This window comes from Monodon monoceros, unplaced genomic scaffold (assembly GCF_005190385.1).
Source record: "Monodon monoceros isolate NGI ecotype Baffin Bay Population unplaced genomic scaffold, NGI_Narwhal_1 Super_Scaffold_19, whole genome shotgun sequence".
Lineage (NCBI taxonomy): Eukaryota > Metazoa > Chordata > Mammalia > Artiodactyla > Monodontidae > Monodon > Monodon monoceros.
Genome location: NW_021703775.1, coordinates 2893059 through 2918289, shown reverse-complemented (window position 1 = coordinate 2918289; position 25231 = coordinate 2893059).

Here is a 25231-nt window from a genome sequence, read left to right as displayed (position 1 = left end):
AGAGAGAGAGAGAGAGAGAGAGAGAGAGAGAGAGAGAGAGAGAGAGACTCTTCTTATAAGGACATTAATCCTATCATAAGGGCCCCACACTCATAATGTCCCAAAGAGTAAATCTCCAAATACCATCGCACCAGGGATTAGGGCTTCACATACATATTCTGAGGGATGATACCGAGCAGGGCCCTGTGGGATCCTGGGCACAAAAGCCTTTCCGTGTACCCCATCTCTCGATTACAGGAAATAGGCTTCATTCAGCCTCCAGGACCTTCCCTGAGTTCCAAAGGGCAGGTTCACACACATGCTAATCAGGGAAGGGAGGGGATGCAGAGACAAGGGAGGAGCAGTCAGGACACAACAGCGCAGCCATGGGGCAGGGTCCTGGTTCCCCTCAAGGGATGCACACGACAATATCTTTGAGCTGTTTTGCAGGTACTGAAACCCCCTCCAGGCGGGAGAAGTTTACTGTCTGCTGCTCACAAGCACGGAGACCCCAGACCGGTTGGAACCAGAAGGTTGATGATGCCGACTCCCGATGACCTCACCACCAGCCAATCAGAACAGTATCCACGAACTGACCACGCCCCCTTTGAACCATTACTATAAAACTCCTCACGACCCCCCTCCAGGGTGGGACACACAGTCTTGAGGGCATTAGCCCACTGTGGCCCCTTTTGCCTGGCAAAGCAATAAAGCAATTGTTTTCTACTTCACCCAAAACTCTGTCTCCGAGATTTCATTCAGTGTCAGGGCACAGAGGCCAGATTTGGCTTCAGGGACACAAACATTCAGTCCATAACACCCTCATATGATGAACTAATGAGCATCCCCATGAGGGAAGAATGTGTTTGCTGTTCCCTGAAGAGACCGGATCCCTGTTGTTGGGCTGCCCCCCGCCCCCAACCGTCCCACAGGCCTACAAGGCCTGAGCTTGCCCAGCCTCAAGACCGAAGAAAGAGCCGGGAGTCAGCAACAGAGACATCAATGGTTTCACGGATCGGGGAGCTTACCTGTTTGAAGCAAGGTCCTGGAGCAACAGCCCACCCCATGGGGCGGACAGCAGGCAGGACGTAGTTGCAGTCTTCGCTCCGAGGAGGAAGGGGAGACTGCCAGTTAAAGGGGAATTGAAGTCAGGTGGGCTCATTAGTTACCAGGGAAACCAGTTCACCGCCCCTTTGATAAGAACAATCACCAGCTGGGGCCTGTTTGTAGGCAAGTGAGTCATGTGCGTAGGGAGTAGGTGAAGCAGACACTGGTCAGTCAGGTGATGTACAGAGAAGAAGAGAACAGCCATCTTGAATGACCTGACCATACACCTGTACCTGCATGTCTGCTTTCAGCCAAACCTGGGCTAATAAAGCCATGACACCTGAGCTTAACATGGCACTGCCTAGATCATTCAAGTACGAATGCAGAATGAGGAAATGAATGCAAGAATGTTGACGGCAGCATGTCAAAATTTATGCCATAGAATACTAGTCCCGGGGATGCTCCTGAGGCTCATAGGTCAAAGATTGGCAATTACCTAGTGAATGTGAGCACAAGAAAGGCTCTGACAAGCCTAAAGGGGCTATTGAATTCTAATGAGCCTGGTGGCCATCAACATATCTGATTAAGGAACCTTTTCTCTACAGGACAACTAGGAATAGTCCACAGAACTGGTATCCTACAGAACTCTCTTTGGAAAATGTTTATCTAAGGAATGCCCTTGAGTCCTGTTGTGAAATTGTCACTCCTAGTAGGGTAAGAACTGAAAAACGTGTCAAGCAGAGGGACTTGCCCATGAAGCACAAAACCCTTGTTTGACAGGAGATTGAGGGTCTGTTGGTGCTATGTACAAGAGGTTCCCAGGTTTTTTGAGTAATAAAAAGCCCCCTTGTCATTCAGAAAATATGCTCACCCACCCACCATCTGCCCTAGATGCTGTCAGGACCCTTCCCTACTCACAGAGGTTTGATTCATCGAATAAGCCTGAAGTGAAGAACATTCATGATGTGCCAACTCCTGAGTTTAGGATTGAGGATGCAGAACTGAGACAGAGTTCCTGTGCATACATTTCCACCTGATGGGACAATGAGAGTTCCTTGAGTGTTGCAGCTTGAAAGGTCCATAAAAGTCATCTGCCAATACTCACACAAGAAAAAACAGACAATCTGAATATGCCTGTATCCATTAAAGGAACTGAACCATTAATAACCTTTTAAAACGTAAACACCAGACCCAGATGGATTCGCTGGTGAGCACTACCAAACATTTAAAAAGGAAATCATGTCAATTCTCTATAATCTCTTTCAGGAGGCAGAAGCAGAGGGAATACTTCCTAACTCGTTCTACGAGGCCAGCATCACCCTAATACCAAAACCAGACAAAGACATTCCAAGGAGGAAAACTACAGACCAATATCTCTCACGAACATAGATGTAAAAATCCTGAACAAAATATTAGCCAGTTGAATCCAACACTGTATCAAAAGAATTATGCACCATGACAAGTAGGGTTTATCCCAGGTAGGCAAGTCTGGTTCCACATTTGAAAATCAATTGATACAATCCACTACATGAACGAGCTAAAGAAGAAAAATCACTTGATCATATCAATAGGTGCAGAAAAAACAGTGGACAAAATCCAGCATCCATTCATGATAAAAATTCTCACTAGGATTAGAGGGGAACTTCCTCACCTTGATAAGAAATAGCTATACAAAACCTACAAGGAACATCAGACTTAATGGTAAGAAATGAGATGCTTGTCCACTAAGATTAAGGACAAGGCAAGGGTGCCCCCTCTCACCACTGTTTTTCAACATCATACTGAGTTTTAGTTAATGCATTATGACAAAAAAGGAATAAAAGGTATACAAATTGGGAAGGAAAAAACAAAACTCTCTTTGTTCACAGATGGCATAATCTCATATGTAGAAAATCAAAAAGAATTGACAAAAAAAATCTTGCAATTAATAAACAATGATAGCAAGGTTTCAGGAGACAAGGTTAATATACAAAAGTCAACCACTTTCCCATATACCAACAATCAAACAGTGAAATTTGAAACTAAAAACACAATACCATATACATCATCACCCCCCAAAATGAAATAATTTGGTATAAATCTAACAAAATATATACAAGATGTATATGAGGAAAACTACAAAACTCTGGTGAAAGAAATCAAAGAAAAACTATGAGAGAAATATTCCATGTTCATAGATAGGAAGACTCAATACTGTCAAAATGTCAGCACTTCCCAACATGATCTATAAATTCAACGCAATGCCAGTCAAAATCCCAGCAAGTTATTTTGTGGATATCGACAAACAGATTCTGAAGTCTGGATGAAGAGGCAAAAGACCCACAATAGCCAACGCAGTATTTAAGTAGAAGAACAAAGTTGGAGGACTGCCACTACCTGACTTGAAGACAACATAAAGCTACAGTAATCAGGAGAATGTGCCAGAACAAATGACCACACTGATTTTCTATCCCAGACCTTGAAATACATGTGTCAAAGGGATGTCACGTAATTATGGAGGAATTTATTCCAGTGGTATTCATCAATGTCTACCATTGATGATTCCATAGCAGTTACTATTAATTGAACACTTGCCTTGTGAAAGGTGTTGTGCTCAGCCTTTAATCCTCCAAATCACAAATATATCCTACATCACTACTTCACACAAGGGGAAACTGAGGCACAGAGACGTCAAGACTCTTGTTGAGGGTCTCATGGCAGCAATAGGCAGAGCTGAGATCTACACCCAGTTCTGTCAGGTTCTGAAGTTCCTGCCTTTAACCACAGTGCTACATTCCTTACTGGGGGCACCTGGGTGGGCTATAGTTTGACAACTGCAAAGACATAGAAAATCACCTCCCTAGGATGTCAGCAAAGAGGTAGTAGCACAGTGTGGTTCAACTTTTGTTACTTTACAGAAGAGGAAACTGAGGTGAAAGGGGAATAGAAACAGCTGTAGTGAAAGGAGTAACCAGAATGCATGCTTTTCAAACGCTTTTCTCATGTTTCTCCCACCCTCAACGCCTAGGAGTTACAATGGGACACCTAGCAAATAGCAGGTAGCTATTACCTAAGTCCCAGGCACCAAGCAGGCACTCAGTATACCCTGAATCAAGAAATAAGAAGTAAATTTCTTATGAAGGAATTTGAAAATATCTGATTTCAGTTTTCATAAGTAGTTTCTGGAATATAACTCGACCTAAAGACTCAGGAAATTTAAACTCGTTGAAATCTTAGTTATAAAGCAAGTGAATTTAAGTTCAGGTTTCTTCATAAAGAAAATATGACATATACACACTATTATATATAAAATAGATAACTAATAAGGACCTACTGTATAGCACAGGGAACTCTACTCAATACTCTGTAAAGACTCATATGGGAAAAAAATCTAAAAAAAAGTGGATATATGTTCATGTATAACTGATTCACTTTGCTGTACAGCAGAAAGTAACACAACATTGTAAATCAACTCTACTCCAATAAAAATTACAATATCTAGAAAAAAAAAGAAAAGAATCCAGATGTCCTTGGCATAGGGATTCTGGCTGAATCAGGGCTTACTACCCACAGATACACATACACATACGTCATGTGTAATTGTCAGGTATTCCAACACGACTTAGAATAACATTTATTTTCAAGGAGTGTAATAACAAACGCCCTTGAATGCTGAGATTTCTTGTCATAATTACCTATTTAGTGAAAAACAGTTTAAGCAAACCTGTCGATGATGTGAATTACCCATCTAACAGGGGAAAGCTGTCTTGAGTAGGTATTTCTCTTTCTGAGATCAGGCTGGAGGGTTTGGGATCTGAGAAGGAGTACGCAGATGTTTGTCGGCCCCTCCAATTCATGTTACACTGGGCTGATTATATATAAAGATTCTCAGATGTTATTCACTAATGAAATTATTACTGGATACCCGTATTTCCTCTCTACCAGGACCTATCAAATGTTCAGTTTTCTGAATTCCCCAGGAGACGCTCCCCACCCAGCGCCCTGCCTGCTGCACCTCTGTGGTAATTAGCAGCATGGAGGAGATTTCCATGACTGGTGGCACAGAGGTACAACACCAAGAAAGTGCTAAGAATCCATTATTCATGTTTTGGAGAAAAACCAAAACTTAAAAATCTTTAAAATGGGAATAGTGCCATCTCTCTGACTGTCCCAGCTAGTCATGTGTGGCTCTATGACCATGGAAAGGGAGCAGATGTAATTGCGCAACGTGTCGCAGCCAAAGCAGCTGCAGTTGCCAGTGGAAAGACGTGCTAATAATAATTAAATGACTCACATGTAAATAAGGAAAAAGATAGACGGAAAAAATTCAAAACACAATGTAAAATATAAATGAAGAACCACTGGGCATTGAATTGTGCAAATCACCAAGTTCCCAAACTTGCTGGAAGCAGGGAGGAGAGTCACTAAGCTTTAAGTTTTTGTTTGTTTGTTTGCTTGTTTGTATCTAAGAATGTGGAAAGGGGTCAAAGTACCCCTTTTTAAGATAATCACTGAGGGAAAAGTCAAAGCCCAAGCAATCAAAAATAGAGGACAAATATGTACAAGTGTACAATACACGAGAAACTATAAGCAGTCCCATGTTTTAAAACCTATATTGGGACTTCCCTGGTGGTGCAGTGGTTAAGAATCCTCCTGCCAGTGCAGGGGACACGGGTTCGAGCCCTGGTCTGGAAAGGTCCCACATGCTGCGGAGCAATTAAGCCCGTGCACCACAACTACTGAGCCTGCGCTCTAGAGTCCACGAGACACAACTACTGAGCCCATGCACCTAGAGACCCTGCTCCACAACAAGAGAAGCCACGGCAATGAGAAGCCCGCGCACCGCAACGCAGAATAGCCCCTGCTTGCCGCAGCTAGAGAAAACCCGTGCACAGCAACAAAGATCCAACACAGCCAAAAAAATAATTAAATAAAATAAAATAAATATTTTTTTTAGAAAAAACCTACATTAACAATTTGTGAATGAATTTTTAAAGGTACTGCTCTAGTCCACTCACTTTAGGGAAAAAAAAAACAGCAAAGAAATTAACTGGCCTAGTTGAAAACTAAGAGGACAAGTTAAAATGATGTTCAAAATGTGAAGTAAAGCCAGTTTGGTACAGCTTGGTTAAGTGTCTTTAACACTAGATTTTAAAATATATACAATAATAGTACATACATTAAAAAATAAAAATATATATATATATATACATTTCCATTGGCAGCTCAATTCTGTTTGAATTGGAAGGAGGTGCTGAGAGTAATAATCATCCATAATCCTGCTTCACACTGATAACCACTATTAATAACTTATGTATATGTTTCTAGATATATAAATTAATACTGTATACGACTATCATAAAAATCACACTAGGGGCTTCCCTGGTGGTGCAGTGGTTGGGAGTCCGGCTGCCGATGCAGGGGACGCAGGTTCGTGCCCCGGTCCGGGAAAATCCCACATGCCGCGGAGCGGCTGGGCCCGTGAGCCATGGCCGCTGAGCCTGCGCGTCCGGAGCCTGTGCTCCGCAACGGGAGAGGCCACAACGGTGAGAGGCCCGCGTACCGCAAAAAAAAAAAAAAAAAATCACACTAAACATAGTATTTGGGGGAAAAGCTCTCATAACTTGAAATCTTTTGTGAATACGCTTCTACGTCACTAATATTTATCTGCAGTATTATTTGTAATGGTCACATGATATCCTGTGTCCTGAACTTATCACAGTTTATTTAATCAGTTCCCTATCTGATATTTAGATTTTTTCTATTTTTCCCACTATTATCAACATAATAATATTATGAGTATTATTGTGTCTAAAACTATGAATGAATATCCTTAGGATATAATCTTAGATTTCTTAGAGATGGATCAAATATACAACCATCATAGAGTGATTGATGTAATACAAAAAACAAATTTCCAGGACTTCCCTGGTGGTATAGTGGTTAAGAATCCGCCTTCCAATGCAGGGAACACAGGTTTGATCCCTGGTCAGGGAAGTAGATCCCACATGCAAGCCACAACTGAGAGTTCCCATGAGCCACAACTAAGGAGCCCCCCTACCACAACTAAGACCCAGCGCAACCAAAATAAATAAATAAATAATTTTAAAAATTAAAAAAATTTAAGAAAATAAATTTCCATCAAGGGCCTTGACCCAATAACCCTGTCACTCACCATGTGTGAAGATGTTCTGAACACAACCACACCAACTGGGTCTCTCCATTCTGTCTTCAGTGGAAGTTTTTTGGGGAAAAACAGGATCTCACTGTTTTAATTTTTAATTACTAGTGAAGTTAAATGTGTTTCTTGACTATTTTTATATATTCTTTATGAATTCCCTATCTGCCCCCTTTGTTAATTCTTCCTCCTAGAGTAGGAGAAAAGTTTGTCCTTTCCTAATGGAGCTTGTGGATTTTGAAGCTGTTTGTGAATTTTCTGATTAGCTTTTTTTTTTTCCTTTGGCTGCACCACGTGGCATGTGGGATCTTAGTTCCCTGACCAGGGATCGAACCCGAGTCCCCTGCAGTGGAGGCATGGAGTCTTAACCTCTGGACCGCCAGGGAAGTCCCTTTGATTAGCCTTGACATGCATTGTCTGCATTTCCGAGAGGGCAGGACTTGGCTTTACAAGCTGCTTATTAATTCTACTGTTTGATTAATTATGTTTTTCTCCTATTTTACTTAGACTTATTTTATGGTTTCCTCTGAAGATTTTTAAGACGAAAAGTTTATTTATTCTCATTGTAATCACTATTAGAGGAATCACGTCTGTTTTGCTCACAATTAATGTAGTGTTTGGAATACAGTGAGCAAAAAAAAAAAAAGGCTTTATTAAATCAATTAATGGAAATTTAACAATATGAAATTTTCCTCTAAGTTTAGTAATTTCTGTAATTAAATTTAAAGACATATCATTCCCAATTCTATTATTTTCTAAATAATCTGAAATTACAGATTGATTACTTACTTGCCCTAAAATAATTAGTGTATCTTTTCTATAAGTTTCAATGTGGAATGACAATTACATTGTTGAGGTATTTTTCTCAGATAATATGACAGATACAACTTCAATTTTAACAAAATAAAACTATAGATTATCTTAATTTACTTTGTTGCCTGGCAAATGATGAATTTTTAAAAATTGTCCAAAGGTTGAGGAGAAAGAGAATTTGCAAAGTCTTTACCTATGTCTCCCAGGATACTTCTTAGCAACAAAGAGAAAAACAGGAACTTTAAGTTGGAGAAACTCAGCAGAAAACACCTTAACCAGCTGATCAAAGTCAGTGTCAGAAGTCATTAGACTTAACCACTTTGTGAAACTCATATGAAGCACTGAGATGAACTTGTGATATTCCTGCCAAAATTGTGTAACTTCAGTTGAATCTCAGAAAACATCAGACAAACCCACAATAAGAGACATTCTTATAAAACAACAACCAAGTACTCTCCAGAAGTATCAAGATCATGGAAGACAAGGTAAGAAGGAAGAATTATGACAGATTGAAGAACACCAAGGAGGAATACAATGTGTGATCCAGGATTGGATCTTGGAATAGAGAAAGGACATTAGTGGAAAAGTGAGTGAAATGTGAATAAGGTCTTTTGTTAACAGTATTACATCAATGTTAACTGTAGGTTAAGATGTCAGCTTTAGGGGATGCTTGGTGAGAGGTACAGGGAATTGTCTGCATTATTTTTGCAGCTTTTTGTAAGTCTGAAATGTGTCCCCCAAAAAGGTTAAGAAAATGTCAAGTCTGTCTATATCTATCACTTTCAGACTATGTAATCTAATAATTTCATACTCTGTGAGATTTTGTGACCTTGTCAATAAATCCTCAGCAAGAACTACATCACAGGATTATTTTGAGGAATAAATAAATATGTAAACTCTCTTGGTTCATTGAATGGGCTCAACCAATGTTTAACTGAGTCTACAATAATTGTCTCAAATACTTCTGAAGGCAATGTATATTTTTAATTTGTAGAGTGCAAAGTTTGATGCAAGCCTATTAAATCTGTATTTCTTTTTATCTACTTTATCTGCTGAAGATAGAGAAAGGAGTATCAAAATGTTCCTTTAATTTTAAATTTAAAAAAAATTAAATAGTCTTTTGTGGTGTTATCTGGTGGATAAAATATCCATGACTCTTCCAATACCTTTTTCTCTGCACTCTTCTTTATCTGATATCAATAACACTACAGCTGCTTCCTCTTCACCTGCAATTTCCTGATATATAATTTCTTCTTTTTAATTCCTCCCCATTAGAAGTTTTATTTTGGTTAATAATTTATAATTATTTGTATATTTGAAAACTTAGTTTTTGGTCCGTCACGTATGTTGAAAGCATATTGTCTTAACCTTTCACCTTTTGATTTGAAGAGTTGAATACATTTCATGTCCAATGTTAATTTCTTCAGCTTCATGGTTTTTGGGAAAGGAAGTATATTGGACAAGCACATGGCCCTAAAACATACTGAGCATTTTTACTGCAATTATGAGTCAGACGCAGTAAATGAATAGAGGATGCAGTGTTGTAGGTGAGATTCAATCAAAAGGAGACTGCTGCATGAGATCTTAGGTGTCCAAGAATCTAATGAGTTAATTCTGGTGGTTGAGGGGAAATTAAAAATCCACTCCAATCCGAGAATCAGTGAGCCAGGGTACTTGTTGCCGGACCAAACGACATGGGAGATTGGGTTACTCAGGGACACAGTGGTTTATTGGGAAGAATCCATAGTCCTGGTGGTCAAAACTGAATAAGAGAGCCAAGGCTGTTGGCAAAACCTGAAAAAAATATGGGCCCTACCAAAAAGACAGCCCCCAGCCTGGCTCTAGCCGCATCTTCTCCTGGGTGTTGCTAGAAATGCATAACCTCAGGCCACATTCCAGACCTACCAATTCAGAATCTGATTTTAAAAAGATGCCCAAGTGATTTGAACACATGAAATGTGAGATGCTCTGCTCTATAAGGATCTTTATATTCCAGGACTAGTAAACATGGTGTGTAAAACTGGTGATTACAAAGATGGTGATAAGTACAAGCATAACTCTTTATGTTTTGGTAGTTCTTGGTGTTTTTCACAGAATTTTCACCTATATTTTCTCACTTGAACCTCATAACAATCCCATGGGAAAACAGCTTTAAAGGTTTAATTATCTGGCTAAAGTAAAGTGAATTGAACAACGCTGACTGTAGAAATGATCACCTTATTTAGTTTTAAGTAATAGTTTATGGAAGTTCATCCTTTCTTCCTTCTCATAAATTCCCATAGGAATTTGCTTCTATCTTTATTATAGTGATTATCACAACCTACCTTGTGTTAACATTGTTTATGAACGTTGATCAGTCCTCGTGGAGGATCTGATGCTCCCTGACGGTACCTGACACATTGCTCAGTCATAGTGGATGATCTCAAAATTGGGATTGAATCAAGTCGGCTGTAAAGCCAAAAAGTTATTTATTCATACACTGCTGACGGGAACACAGATTGGCTTACCACTTTGGAAAACAATTTGACAGTTCCTTAACAAGTTACGCATACACTTACCAAATGACCCAGCAATCCCATTCCTAGGTATTTACCCAGTAAATACCACATAAATACTAGAATGAAATTGAAGTTTTTTCATAATTACCAAGCACTAAAAATAACCCAAATTTCTATTTACTGGTGAATGCATAAATAAATTTTGATATTTCCATCCTAAGGAATTCCAGCAATTAAAAGAACCATTGATACACGAACAACATAGATGAATTCCAAAGCATTATGCTAAGTCAAAGAAGCCAGGCACAAAAGACCATACACTTTATGAGTCCATTCATATAAAACAAAACAAAACAAAACAAAAGCTATAGATCAGGGGTTGCTGGGGGCCGGAAGTCAGGGAGGAGAGTAACTGCAAAGTAGCACAAGGGAACTTTCTGGGGTGACAAGAATGTTCTGTATACTGGAGAGAAGGTTTCATGACATATATGGTTGTCAAAACTCATAAAATTGTACACTTATGAGGGGTAACTTTTATTATATAGAAATTATAAATCAATAAAGCTGGTTTAAAACTATAGCAATAGACTCTGGCATTAGGAGGTATCAAATGGTGTGTTTTAGAGAATAACATAGTTTTATACCTTTTTGACAGAAACCTTTATTACCCCAAGTTGCACTTGTTTTCCCATATGCTCCCAAATGATGTGATACTGGGAAAAGTTACAAAATGATGTTCTCATCTGAAATGCAGCAACTGCTTTAACTTAAAGGATTACAATGAGATTTAAATACAGACTTTGGATGTTTCTGGGAGGGGGAAGGAGAAAGAGAGAGAGAGAGAGAATGGAAAACTGAATAATATAAAAAGTGCTGGAGGTCCAGAGAGAAAAGGAGGAAAGAAATCACATAAAGTGAAAACTGCTAGAGAAATACTGAAAAAGACTCCTGGACGACTTCTTTTTTTTCCAGCTTTATTGAGATATTATTAACATATGACACACACAAGTTTAAGGTGTATAAAGTGATGATTTGATACACATATATCATGCAAAACAGTAACATAGTAAGGTTAGTTAACACTTGCATCCCCTCACATAATTACCATTTTTAGAGGGTGATAACATTTCAGATCTACTTCATTGACAACTTTCAAGTATATAATACAGTGTCGCTGACTATAGTCACCGTGCTGTACACTAGGTCACCAGAAATTATTCATCTTATAACTGGAAGTTTGTACCCTTTGACCAACATCTCCCCATTTCTCCCACCTACCCTCAGCCCCTGCCAACCACCATTTTATTCTCTATTTTTATGAGTTTGACAGTTTTAGATTCCACATGTAAGTGAGAATGTACAAGATTTGTTTTTTTCTCCGTCTGACTTATTTCACTTAATATAATGTCCTCAAGGTCAATGTCCAAAAGGTAGTATTTCCTTCTTTTTTATGGCTGAATGATATTCCATTTCACATCTTCTTTATCCATTCATCCATCCATGGACACTTAGGCTGTTTCCACGTCTTGGCTATTGTGAATAATGCTGCAGTGAACATGGGGGTGCAGATATCTCTTCAAGACTGTTTTCATTTCCTTCGAGTATATACCCAGAAGCAGAACTGTTGGATCTTATGCTAGTTTTATTTTTAACTTTTTGAGAAGCCTCCATACTGTTTTCCATAGTGGCTGCACCAGTTTACATTCCCACCAACAGTGTGTAGGAGGGTTTCCTTTTTACAACACCTTTGCCAGCATTTGTTAGCTCTTGTCTTTTTGGTGACGGTCATTCCAACAGGTATGAGGTGATACTTCATTGTGGTTTTGGTTTGCATTTCCCTGATGATTAGTGATGCTGAGCATCTTTTCCTGTACCTGTTGGCTATTTGTATGTCTTTTTTCGAAAAATGTCTATTTAAGTCCTTTGCCCATTTTTTTAATTGAGTCGTTTGGATTTTTGGTTTGTTTGTTTTTATTTTTTTACTTTTTGCTATTGAGTTGTAGGAGTTCCTTATATTTTGGATATTAACCCCTTATCAGATATAGAGTTTACAAATATTTTCTCCCATTCTGTAGGTTGCCTTTTCATTTTGTTGATGGTTTCTTTTTCTATGCAGAAGCTCTTTAGTTTGATGTTTGCTTTTGTTGCTTGCACGTTTGGTGTCACATCCAAAGAAGCTTTACCAAGACCAGGGTCAAGGAGCTGTTTCGCAGTGTTTTCTTCTACTGGCTTTACAGTTTTGGATCTTACATTTACATTTTTAATCCATTTCGAGTTAATTTTTGTGAGAGTGTGAGAGAGGGGTCTAATTGCATTCTTCGTGTAGTTATTCAGTTTTCTCATGGGTCACTTCTGATGCTATCACCCACCCCTGCAGGAGTTTATATGTGAGGATTATTTTGCCTCTTTTACTAAGTTATGAGCTACTGCACTCTCTTTTCTCTACTACATAGAGTGATTTTATGTAGTACCACCTCTTAGAATATTACCCATCTCAATCCATCTGACCCAAGTCAATTCTTTTTCCTGAATCTCCCAAATATTCAACCTAGCAAGTAATGAATAAATACTCTTTAAGTAAATTAAAGAATTAATGAATCTATATTAAGAGCTAACAGTTATACAGGCATTCAGTCTATGAGGCAGCATATTTCAAATGTTTTATGTGATTTAACAACTTTAATCTTTGCAAGAATTCTGTGAGATAAGTACTATTATCCTCCTCATTTATGATGGAAGGGGCTGGATGAGGTTGAATCACTTGGTCCAGATAACTCTTGTCCTCAGGCAGAACTGAGTCATTCTCCCCCAGGCAATGTGATGCCAGTGCTGAGCTGGTAGCCACCCTGTCCCCAGTGTAGGACAGGCAGCAGGCTGTCCCTCTCCTGGTGGTGTTCAGGTTTGCCTTGGAAGAGGTTATTTTTGTTTTATTGATCTTGGTAAGTAAGTTCAGAGAACTTGAAAGTTCCTTGGTCAGTAGCCATTAAAAGTAACCAGACTTTATCGCCTAGGGGTATCTGGGGACATTTTATTTCCAAAAAGACAATCTGCCTAGAAAATGCTAAAAAAATAAGTTTCTGTTTCCTTTGACATGTCATTTCTTTAAGCAGTCTTCTTAACTCACTGCTCTTATGACCCCCTTAGTAGCAGATACAATTCATTTCTTATGCAGACTGACAAAAAGATGCACGGTATATGGCACTGCATATCCTGACTTCATTATTCCCTCATAGCAAAGACTCGAAACTGTAATGTGTGAGAAGGAAAAGGTGCCAGCATGACATTTACTACCGCTAATATGAATCTGATTAATTTTACAACAAGAAACATCATCTTAACTCTTTGTGTCCTACAATGAGTAGGACTCTGAGAAGAAAGGCAGGACACTTGACCGAATCATGTCTATCAGAGGATGCTTTGGGGATGAAATGATAATGTAAATACCCCCTTGGCAGGAAGTGTCCACAAATTCTCTTATACAGAAGGACCTTTTTCCTGCAGAAAAGACTCCAAGTGAGGCAGAGGCAGGTCTGGGCTCTGGGTTGGGTTCTGAGTCCCTCCAGCTTCAAGAGGAGTTACTGGTTGATGAGAAAACAGACCAAGGTAAAGGACGAGGCCACCAAGAGCAATAGAACTGCTTTCCAAAACACGCAGCTGCTGCTTTTAGTTTTATTTTATCGACTCCCTAGAAATGTTCCTGATTGTCCTGTGACCTCAGGGTGCATGTTCAAAAATGATTCTACATTTCAGCAATTCTGTACTTGGAATTGCTATTAAAAAGAAAATGCCAGAAGACTACGCACACTTCTCACTTAGGAGCTGCTAGGCTAAGGACGCGCACCCTAACTCATGACCTTAAGGTTCATTGTAAACACACACGCCAACAAACAAATTTCAGGTAATTCAAGATTTTGTGAGAAATCTAGTTCATAAGGAAAAGAATAAAAAATAGCAACTTATTCTAGACCTGTTTTCTACAGAGTATTTCTCATTATGGGAAACTTGATTTCTGCCAGATTTTCCCTCTATTTAACTTCCCCTCCTCTTTTTCTCCTCACAAGACACACATCTCAAAATATTTATATACATCTTTTAAAAGTCACTTGATTATCTCTCATGAACTATTTTGTAGTAAATCTCTGTGTGCTTAAAAATTATATTAAAAATCATCCCCCTGGAACTTTACATTCCTTCAACTATTATATTGGCGGTGGTTATTGAAAGCTAAATATTGCAGTTCTCCAATTTGACTCCCCCTCCTAACAGGTTTGGCTAAAATGTCAAACATGTAGAAACTGTGAAAAATACCATAGGATGTGCCGATTAATGTATCACAAGAAAAATGTTTTTCATCAACACACACACACACTCACACACACACACACACACACCAAAAAAGAAAAAAAAATGGAAAAAGAAAGAAAACTGGCTCTGAGGATTGAAACATGCATTCGATCATGTATCTATAATTTTTTCCTTATGCATTTAGCATGTATGGACTTGGGATGCTTAGCAGTTTTAAAAAAACAGGATCACTTTTTTGAGGTAGTTTGAAAAATTCTTTCTAAAACTGTCTTTTAAATGAAAGTTCAAAGTAGCCATTATGTGGCTTTGTAAATAGCATCACCTTAGACTGTTTATACATTTATTTAGAATATTTATACATTTTATCCTGTAGGGTAAAGGGGTGATATTGAGCTGTTCCTGGCAAATTTGCAATGGTGAAAAAGCCATAGCTCCCCAGGCAAATACTACAGTGGGCCAGGAAAAGGAGAGAGCAGGAATCTGGAGCTGGGTTTATTTTACAAGGTAAATTGTATGTACTGTTGTTTACGGGCTACCGGTGACGAGAGCAGCCGTGGTTTGCAAATCAAAGAATACAAATAAGTCTGGACGCAGGCAAATGGCACATGGGGCAGGGTTTTAAATGTGAACACATGCTCTGGAGGAGCCCAGGCAGGAATAAAAATTGTTCCTGTTTGGTTAGTTTAGATTCTGAAAGAAGCTTTTGTGTGTAAAGATGTAACGGGATCCCAGGCTGGAGCCCTGCTCTGTGGCATCTAGGTCACTGTGTCTGTCCCAGGGAACCAGATCTAGGGCCGGGAGCACGTCTCTGCCCTCCCTCCTGGCACTCGCTTTTGTAAGCGCTAATTTGCTTCTGCCAGAAGGATTAAGAAAGGGACCCTTTTGTGTCCCTTGGTGGAGGTCTTTCATAGGGAGACCAGGAGGCTGGGGAGAGGTGTTTCTTCTCTATGGATGCTCAGAAAAATTAAAGAGCAGTTCTGTTTCAGTATTAGAAAACTCCACTCATTGACTACCATCCAGAAATCTGCTGGTTCAATTTCTTCGCCCCATCTGTTTCCCTCTCACTGGCTATATTTGTTAATATTTCCTCAAGTAGCGTGCTGTATTGCCCTTGCCGTGCTAGAGAAAAGGGCATAGATTGATCTCTTTTTTTTTTATATTCAGAAAGTTAACGTTTCATAAAAACAGCACTTCAATTCAGTGGGTAAAGATATATTCTTTGGTTGGGACAAGCTACATTGATCATTTTTGCGTGACGGGCAAATGTGGACTTGAACTGGGAGAGCAGTGCATTGACTTAATTCCTGCCCAGAGTCAGAGACAAAACTTCTTCAAGAAAAAGACCCCCCAAAAAAAAAAAGAAAAAAGAAAAGGAAAGATCAGGGAGGCTGTTTTGGTCCTAGAGGCGGGGGTGGGGAGCATCAGCTGTGTCAGGAGTACCATCAGTCTGCTTATCAGTCTTACTACGCTGGCACGTGAAGCTCCCAGCTCAGCATGCCATGTGTCAAATCTATCACTTCGTACGTCAGCAATCACTATTCCCTCTTTTGTCACCAGTTTTGACCAATGGATGAAAAATTGCTGTCTTACTCAGACAAAATTATTGCTGGGGGAAAAAAAAAAAGAGGCAACTTCAGAAGAGAGGAGTAGGCCAAGGTGAAACACAGGGAGACTCTCCTCAGACTAGGTCCGGGTTAAGAGAATATTGATCTGTGTGCTAAAAACTGTTGATCTCTCTGAGCAGAGGATATGACATATGGGAGCAAACAAACAACAACAACAAAAAAATTGAGTGTCTCCAAGGACATATGAGCTGCTCAGTGTTTTCCGTTAGTATTTGTTTGGTTTGTGGGTTTCTGCACTGGGGATTTCAACAAAAATAAGCAAATATTAAACAGAAATGAAGCAGCCACAAAAATGATACAGAGGAAAACCTAGGGGAAGAGAACCAGACCAGAAACTGGGCAAGGTACGTATATTAAATAGCAGGGGCGTTACAAGTATAAAGTACTGCTTGTCTGAGCTAGTGGGTTGTGTATTTTTTTGTGTGTGTATGTTTGGTGCTGGATTGTTACAAGTAGGAGAGAAATGTTTTTGTCCCAAGTCAGTCCCTTTAATTATGGCAAGTTAGATATCTTAAAAAAAAAAAAATCAAACCACCTATAAAGTATAAGGCCAATGTTCATAAACCCACAAATGAAAGGAAATATAGAAGCTTGCCTTCATTAAGCAAATGCAGTATGACAAGGCATAAATTCAAATTATTTGGGGGTTTCAGTAATTTTTCCCAACTGTAGAAATTGAACTCCAACTATAGAGGACTAGGAAGGCATAAAATACTACCTGTTTTACGTTCTGAAAGAAGTAAGATCGTAGCTGAGGGCAGGGACACTGACCCACACATCATAGTTGGAATTCCATCTCATCCCTCCCATATGATTTTGCATGAGGTTTTTAACTTTTGTAATTTTCAGCGTCCTCCTCTGCCATAATATGGGAATAAAACTCCTCTGTCTCAGAGTGCTGGTATGAGGATTAATAAATCAGCAGATGTAAAGCTTTGAGAACATGGTGGCACCAAGTCAACACAGCATAAATATGATCATTATATATTTCTTCATAAACTTATGAATTTCTGTTAGAAAATCCCTGTTAGAAAATCCCTTCTCTGCATATTCCGTTGCTGGGGCAGGAAACAGGCTCACCTACCCCCATCTCAATGCCCACTTGGCAAACCCCCCCACCTTCAGTTTACAACTGAGCTTCACATCCTCAAGGAATCCTAGCCCAGCCTATCCCTTCCCAAAACAACCTTAGACAAGCTTCCATATTCTCTCTTCTTCCTCCCTATTCTGTTCTCTAATTATCAGCTTTCTACAGTTTCTCCTGTACTCAGAGTTGAATCCACTCATTTAATAAATTATATTAGACTTACTTAATATCTTCTCACTGAGTGAAGGAAGTGAGTGTCTTACCTTAACTGGACAGAGCGCTGTCACATGAGGGCCCTACATGCTCTGTTCCGTCCACAGTGAGCACCCAACCTCTAGCCCAGTGCCTCACCTGCCTGGAGAAGATGCTCAATAAATATGTGCTAACTGACTGAGCCAACAGATGAACGAATGAATGAATAAATGACTCCCTCAGTATTCCTATGCAAGCCTGCATTCTGTTTGAGAACAGACCCAGGAGTCAGGGGACAAGGGTCCTTGCTTTTGCTCCTTGACTTTGAGAAAGTCCCCAGCTCCCCGACTTCCAGCCTCCAGAAACAGGTAGAGATGGCATCATTCTGGAAGGTCTCATGTCTCCAAGCACCTCCTCAGCCTGATCCTCTGGGGCTCTGGGAGCCCTTCACAATTTCCAGTCCCATTTTAAATTTGTAACGTAGTTGCAGAGTGTGTTTAGACATGATAACAACCAATACTAAGAAAAGGTTGGGTTTACGTAGAACATGGTCATTGCAGTGCCTGGTAGGACACCTAACACGTGAAAATATCTGTTGAAATATAGTCTTCAAAAATTATTTGTGGAAAATACGTTCATTTGTATCATTTTTTTTAGATTTCACATATAAGTGATATCATATTTGTCTTTGTCTGGCTTACTTCACTTAGTATGATAATCTCTAGGTCCATCCATGTTGCTGCAAATGGCATTATTTCAATCTTTTTTGTGGCTGAGTAATATTCCATCATATATATATATTAATATATCCATAAACCATATCTTCTTTATCCATTCATTTGTCGATAGAAACCAAACTTATGGTTACCATAGGGGAAAGAGGGGATGAGGGATAAATTAAGAGTTTGGGATTAACAGATACACACTACTATATATATAACAGATAAACAACAAGGACCTACTGTATAGCACAAGGAACTATACTCAATATCCTGTAATAACCTATAAGAGAAAAGAACTGAAAGGGAATATATATATATGAATAACTGAATCTCTTTGCTGTACACTGAAACTAACACAATATTGTAAATCAATTATACTTCAATAAAAAAGTAATTTGTGGAATGGATGAGAAAAAGAAAGAACTGCATTACAGCTCGGTGAATAAACCATTATTTAAATTACAGTCAAAAAAGTTGTCCAAGACCCTGTCTCCTTAAACACTGATGTTAACAGGCCTGTGTGAACTCACACTGAATGTATGCAAATCAGCTACTTTTCCTTAGATTAAAACAATGTGTCTCCATTCTCTTTCACACCAAGCAAAAGTCTGATCAGACTAAGTAAACGACCTCAGTTCAAAACTTCAGAAGGAGAAAAAGAAGTCACCTTTATTTCTTGTTCCCACAAATATAACTTTGACTGTTTGTTTCTCTGAAATAAAACCACAATTAAATACCTTGACACCAAATGGTAATCAAAACCATGAAAGCATGTTTGAGCCAGTTGTTCTGTCTTATTCAGTCATATGTGAGCATCGGTAATAGACTATTTTAAGCGTTTTCAAGAAAAGAAAAAGTTGAAGTTTATTTAAAACACAGGACATAGAGTAAAAGCATTTTCAACATTAACCAAAAATTTAGTGCACCGTGTAAAATGAGATGTTCCCGGGAATGTATTTTCATATTTTAGTGTCTGTATACTTATAAATTAATTGCCCCCCAAGAGTAAATGGCAACATTAACTAATAGTATAATTGTAAAAGCACAAGGTTTATAGTTAGGAAGACTCATTTTCCAGTCTCAGTGGTGTGATTTCTGTTTTTTGTGGTCTTTCTGTGTCTTTTGGCAAGTGCCTCAGTCTCTCCATCTAATTTTCTTATCCATAAAACTCACAATTCTAACAGGACGGATCGCTTTGAGAGTTAAATTAAGTGATACATATTAAGTGCCTACCTACACAGTATACAATAAAAGATGCATCTTTAGATTGTTGTAAGTAGTTAACTATGTTTATATTTCAGTATTCATTGGAAATTTTATAGTGCAGCCAGCATGCTAAACAACCTGGAGATTCAAGATTCTTTTACCTGAGAACACGCTTTCACCATATTTACTGCAAAATCTAAAGGACTGTCTATGATAAGATTTTTCTCTTCATTAAGAAGATAGCCAATGTAATCAAATGGAAATATGAAACCTCATAAATGCATAAATTTGGAACTTTCCCAGTTGTTTTCTACGAATAAGAAATGTTTGCTGAATCTACTTGAGAATTCAGTATCTAACACATTGTCAGGATACTGTAAGACATTAATAATAACTCCACATATTAAAATTATTAGCTCTAAAGTTAAATTCTAAAACAAAATTGTCTATCCCCACATAGATCTAAAATTATTCTTTGGTGTGAGAGGAATAAGAATGTATAGATTGGATGAAAGTTAGAAACCTGTCCTCTGCCATTGATCCAAGCATCTTCCTTCAAGTTGGTGTAAGACATACTTGTATGTTCTGATCACGTTTTCTATTTTTTAATTTTTATTTTATGTTGGAGCATAGTAGACTAACAATGTTGCATGAGTTTCAAGTATGAAGCAGAATGATTCAGTTATACACATACATGGATCTATCACAGAATATTGAGCAGCATTTCCTCTGCTGTACAGTAGATCCTTGTTGGTTTTCCATATTAAATAACAGTGTGTACATGTCAATCCCAAGCTGTTCCTTTTTTTTTTTTTTTTTTTTTTGCGGTACACAGGCCTCTCACTGTTGTGGCCTCTCCCTTTGCAGAGCACAGACTCCGGACGCACAGGCTCAGTGGCCATGGCTCACGGGCCCAGCCGCTCCGCAGCATGTGGGATCTTCCCGGACCGGGGCACGAACCCGCGTCCCCTGCATCAGCAGGCGGACTCTCAACCACTGAGCCACCAGGGAAGCCCCCAAACCGTTTCTTAATCTCTTCTCTCTTTTGATCTCTCTTGCTATTTCTCTGACTCTCACTCACTCCTTTTCTTCTTCAGTTCTTCCTCAAATATACCTTATCCCAAAAATGTATTAGAGACAGTCCCAGCAGGAAAGAGATGATACAATCAAATTAGGACATTTGAGGAGCTCAATTAAAGGTCTGTCTACAAAAACAGGGGCAAGGTGGAAGAAAAGTACAAGATTTAAGGCAGTGCCCTGGGCCAGTGAAGGGGCCAAAGTGGGGAGTTGGAAGGGGGGGGTGAAGGGGTCGTGGGGCAGGGGTACTGGAGACAGAGGAGCCCATGCAGAGAGGACTGGCTTAAGTGAGCTGAGACCCTCAGCAGGGCATGAGGCCCAAGGAGTCCCCACTGCAGAGGAAGAACCAACAGACAAATAGCCAGACTCATTATCAGCACTGCTCCCCTTTGTCTCCACCTGGGGCGTCCCATTGCCAGGGCCCAGTTAGCAGGGGCCTCTTTATCATTCCAGAGAGGTCAGCCTCTCTGGACACAGAGCAGGGGGACAAGGGTGGAGATTAAACCCGAAGGAGAAGTGGAGGTCATCCAGCCAGTGGTTTTAATCACACACACACACACACACACACACACACACACACGCACACACACACACAGTATCACACTCTAAAATACATTTAAAATAATTATGAAAGATGGGTCAGTATTCTAGGACTGGGACAGGAAATATACAAGGTGAGCCTGGAGCAAGCTGTAGTTCCAGAAAGTCAGGAAGTGCTCAAAACAACAACTACGACAAAAACCTACAATGCGGCGTACGTCCAAGGGACAGGGGAGCCAACTGCATAAACACCCCAGGACCAAAGCTGGGACCATATGTGTGACAAAATAAAGTATTATTGGATTATAACCCAAAGTACAAAATAAATATCGAGTCTGTACAGATATAAAAATTATTGAACAAATAATAGATACATAAATAAGGGAGAAGAGGCAAATTTCCTCTGTAGAAAATTTCATACCATTTTGTAGATTCCCCACCTTGAAAAAGGTGGAGTGTGACTCCCCTACCTCCCCAGTGTGGACTGAACATGGGGACTTCCTTCCAGAGAGGATGGAATGGAAAGGGGGTCCAGGGGAGAGTAACTTACAGTGGAGGAATCAAAACCTCTGCCAGGTTGTCAAGGCCAACATGGACAGTTGATGGTAGGTGCCCTTGATAAGATGTGATGAGAGTTGTGCTTGGTCCCTGTGGTCTTCCTCCCCCAAACCCATAACTCCAGTCTAATCATGAGAAAAACATCAGATAAATCCCAACTGAAGGACATTCTGCAAAATAACTTACCAGTATCCATCAAAACTGTCAAGGTCTTAAAAAAGAAAGAAAGAAAGAACGTCTGAGAAACTATCATGGCCAAACGGAGCTAAAGAGACGTAACAACCAAATGAAATGTGGTTCCTGGATGGGATCCTCGGACAGTAAAGAATGTAAGATGAAAACTAAAGGAATGGAAATGAAATATCGACTCTTGTTAATAGTAATGCATCAGTATAGGCTCATTAAGTGTAACGAATGCACCACACTAAATCCAAGATGCTTAATAATAGGGGGATCTGGGTGTGGGGTAAATGAGGACTCTCTTACCAACTTTGCAAATATTCTGTAAATCTAAAACTGCTCTAAAAAATAAAGTTAAAAAAAGTGAGCTGGTGAAAATAAAGAAAAGAAAGGAAGATAGATAAACCAAGAGTGAGTGGCTACGACGAGTGCTGTAATAAAGTGGGTGTCCTTTGCTGTTAGTTCTGTTCATTTACAGTTTTGAAAACTGTGGTCCCTTCATTACTCATCACAGATGTTAGCACTATAGTTGCTCTAAAAATAATCAGGATTTTGAGTCCACTTGTAGGGATTTGGAAGCATTAGATAAAAATTCTGTCCTCTCAAACACATTTTAACTGCATGCACAGATCTTCCTTCACCCACTGAAATGTGACACTTACACAGAACTGCATCCTGAACCAGCAAATACACACCACTCTCTAGCAACCTCTGCAGAGAGGAGAAGCAGGAACAAAGGGTCTCCTGCCACGATTAACCCATGACTCTAGCTGAATTTTTCAACTTCTTTTTACCTCATTTTTCACCTGCAAAATTATAGGGCAAGATTAACTTCTACCCTTTCTACCTCTAAAATTCTTTTTCCAAAAGTAGCTAAATGATTGATGTGAGTGAGAGAAGAAGCTCTTTCCCAAAGCTCTTTTTCAGCAACTAAGAAACAAAAATACAAGGTCAGTGTCTTACTAACATCCCATTGCTTCAGAACTCAAAGCGTTAATGGCTCCACGAGGACAGATCCATCTGTACTCTCCTCCAATATTTCCACTAAACACATTCTGAAAGCACACTTGTTAGATGTTTGCATTTGTATCTATGGCTAGAAAATTGAACTTATCAAGTGTCTAACATTTGTGTAAATTACTTTGCATCATGCTTCCTGATTCACAGCTTTGGGTTTTCCTAAGCCAGCTACTTCTAGAGAATAACAAAAAAGTCAGTTTTTACTCTTAACCCACTTCCCAATGTCTGATAAGGATTTGAAAAAATGACCACATCTCTTTTTCTCCCCACACCAAACTGACCTTTGAAATTCTCCATGACACTGCAATAATCTTGAATCTAAAAAAGGTAATTGTATATAAACCCCTCCAGTTGTCTGGGCCTCAGTTTCCCCATCTATAAAATAGAGAGGTTGGATTAGATTATTCATAGGAATAATTAAAAGGTCACTAGACCAATCACCTCTTTGTTCATTGAATTCCCTGTATAAGATTCTTGGTAACTGATGCTTATTTCTAAAATTCAAAGATGTAATAATTGATTTAATTATTATATTTTTGGGGTTAAATATTCCATGTAACATAAAATATCTAGATAGATTAAAATAAACAGATATTTATGATTTCAAAAACTCATCTCTACATTTTCCAACATAGGAGATTTCATCACAGTGCTGTGGTCTGAATGTTTGTGTCCCCCCAAATTTGTATGTTAAAATCCTAACCCCCAAAGATGATAGTAGTGGAGGTGGGTCTTTGGGACATGCTTAGGTCATAAGGGTGGAGCCCTCATGAATGGGATTAGTGGCCTTATAAAAGAGGCTCTGGAGAGACTCCTAGCCCCTTCCATGTGAGAACACAACAAGAGGCATTGGTCATGAACCAAGAAGAGAGCTCTCATCAGAAGGTGGCCATGCTGTCACTTTGACCTTGGACGTTCTAGCCTCCAAAACTGTGAGAAATAAATTTCAGTTGTCTCAACCCAGACACAATTTCAAAATAATTGGTTGCCTACATAAAAATTAGCTCTCTGAAATGATAGTGTATAGTGTATCTTCATGCTTTATAAACTTAAATTCTCAATTATAGCAAACTTAAAAGTACTGAAGTTTTAACTTATGACTAAAATAAAATTCTGAATAAATTTCAGATGAAGAACTCATAGGAACAATCCAAATTCTTTTAATGTCATCAGTGACATAAATCTTTTGCCCGATATGCCCTTTACTCTAAAATGAATTCTGAATAAATATTTTTGCAGTGAAAGAGTGAGTGAATTTAAAATATTGATGATTATTATATAGCATATACTCTTTAATCAGCTTTTGCTGTTGAGTAAGAATTTAAATATCAAATTTCACGAAGTGAATTTCATTTTTTAAAATGTATATTGAGTACCTACCAAGCAGCAGTTGCTGGCTTAGCTGCTGGAATAGAATTAGTCAACCTGAAGGCATATACAAAGTGATTTTTTTCCATAGGGCTATGAGTAAAAGTAAACTAACATTCTCTTCTAGAGTTATATCAGATCTGGTTTAAAATATGCTGTCTTAAGATGAATTATAAACTGTCAGAATTCATGGTTATAAAAAGGGATTTCCAGATATTTCTAATGACTTGGAATTTCTGTTTAATCTAACAAACCACACTGACTATTGAATTTGTGTGTCTGTGAATATAAAGATTTATTGTCCCTGGAGGTAATTATTGACCTCAGCATCTTATCAGTCAATATTTACCTCTCAGGCCAATAAATCTTGATATAACCTCATGAAAGTCAATATCTGTTTAATAGTATACATGGAAATCTGTAATAGTTTGATTACAGGCTTCAATGTCACACTGGCTAGTGCACATCTTCCCATCGAAGAGACAGGGAATCATTTTTTATTTCCAAGACAGAGCAGCTCTGATGGCTGTGATGTGCTTGTTCTCACTCTAACATTGGATTAGATATATGCATATCATTCTTTGATTCTCTTTTGCTTACAAGTCTTGCCTCTTCAATCCACTGGTAAGCCCCTGTTAACCTAGGACTAAGTTAGTGTCTCTGTGGTTTCACTCTTTGTTCCAAGCATAGCTAGCTCTTCATCATTGCAAATGGAACCATTTCTGTGGCTGGACAAGTCTTCCAACACGCCGTGCCCCGGGGTGACTTAGGAAGTCATTGCATCTCAGGATGCTTTCCAGACCCAGCAAGGACTCGGTGCTATCAGACGTGAAGACAGCGGAAATGAGCATTTAATA